The following is a 1,827-nucleotide window of genomic DNA, read 5'->3' as shown; positions in this document are numbered from 1 at the left end:
GACCCGGAATAAGTGAAGTGTGGGCAACGGTTAAGTCTCTATCAAAACCTAGAAAGAAGGGAGATAGGACCTCATTCACTTTTGGCGACGTTGCGCTGAATGATCCGAAGAGATGCGTAAGTTATTTCAATCGACAGTTTGTTACATTGACAAGGAATAGTAGTACGTCGCATTAGATCTCTTTCTGTCGAGAATGAACCACCACAATTTAAAATGAATAATGTTGCGAATGTAATAAGGTACGCTAAATCTTTCAAAGCGTTGGGCACTGATAGAATCTCCATGGTAATGCTGAAACAGTTGGATGTGCCGTGAGTCCATTATCTCTCAAAAGTTCTCAACTTGTCGCATCGTTCCCTAAGTCCGTTGCTGAAGCCACATTTCAATTAGGTCGAACGTGGTCTTTAGTCTTTTACCAGAAATGATTTAAGCAAGAAAGCCGAGCGGCTTATGTACCCTGGACTTAAGAAGTCCAAGCCTCGTAGAATGAATCACGGAATTCCTAAGGTGGGGTGAAATCTCCGGAACTGTTTAACGTCTACCTCTCCTGCCTTCCGCCCCCTCCAGACGGAATTGAGATCGTAACGTAAGCGGATAATCGTACTATTCTGGCGTCAGGTACCTTCCCTGTAGTGCGATTCTCTAACTCATTTTTTCAGTTACCGACAATTGGTAAAATTAAAATGCTTATAATTTCGGTAATTACCGATGTTTTTCGGTAAGTTAGCGTCGAATAAAAAGCAGTCGTAAAGTTCTACCGATAGCAAGAGTGTTGTCAACTTTTATTTGAACTTTTTATTCAAATTTTTCGTTTTAATTTTACCGATTTTTGTCGGTAACTCAAAAAATGAGTTAGAGAATCGCACTACTGATGTCATTTGTGAAAGGCTGAACTCATTTTAGACTGATCTTACCACATTTCTCCCAGCGAGGAATATGCAAAAAATCTATGCACTAAATCTACGGCCACTCTATTCATCACATGGACAGCTGAGTTGAGGACAGAATTGAATGTCTTGTTCTATGACAGCAGAATTCCGATCACAAACAACCTCAAAATTCTGGGGGTCGCATTCGACAGCGTGTTCATGTCGTCCGCGCATGGCACAGCTATCTGCGCCAAGCAGAGATGTAGGAACTAGATCATCAAGTCCTTGTAACGCGATGGAAAGAAAAAGTGCATTATCGCGATTTATTTGACATGTATTGTATGACAATCCACTCGATTTGCTAAAGTACAGTAAAACAAAAACGATCGAAATGAAATCGCGGTATTAAAGACATTCCGATCGGAATATGTGACATACCTGTTAATTTTAAATCACAATTATGAAATGGGGGACTACGTGGTCGGATTAAGTAAAAATACAACTAACTGGTTCCATCCAGGATCGAACTGGAGACCTTCTGCGTGTAAAGCAGACGTGATAACCGCTACACTATGGAACCACTTGAAACCGTGGGTTGTAACACAGCTGCAAGAAAATACCAGTGCCAAAGTACGGCTTGAAGGATACTGTTAATACCAGGGTGTCGGAGTCGAGCAATTTTGCTTTATCAGTTTTACTCCTTACTTTCTTAAAAAAACCGTATGTTTATGTATTTCGGTACATTTCGCATAATCTATTAACTATATACATATGTATGCAATTCGGATAGTTACGCTTCTGAATTAGGGCATCATAAAATCGTTGTTGGTCAACGACAGATTCATCCCGCAATAACTCAAAAGTCTGACAAACGGCGAATCTTTCCTTTAGGATTCATTATATACTCAATGAGGGCTTTAGATCAGGCCTGCTCAGACACATACAAACACATTTTGTA

At 40.3% G+C, this 1,827-nt stretch overlaps 1 non-coding gene across 1 annotated transcript; it reads right to left on the bottom strand.

Annotated features, from left to right (window-relative positions):
• Positions 1 to 1,376: 1,376 nt before the first annotated feature.
• TRNAV-UAC (transfer RNA valine (anticodon UAC)) lies at positions 1,377 to 1,449 on the bottom strand. Its single transcript has one exon. It is a non-coding gene; the product is annotated as a tRNA-Val (tRNA).
• Between the last annotated feature and the right edge of the window lie 378 nt (positions 1,450 to 1,827).

Source organism: Musca autumnalis, unplaced genomic scaffold, assembly GCF_047663935.1.
Source record: "Musca autumnalis isolate F117 unplaced genomic scaffold, ASM4766393v1 scaffold_4, whole genome shotgun sequence".
Taxonomy (NCBI): domain Eukaryota; kingdom Metazoa; phylum Arthropoda; class Insecta; order Diptera; family Muscidae; genus Musca; species Musca autumnalis.
This window is presented reverse-complemented; position numbering and strand designations above follow the sequence as displayed.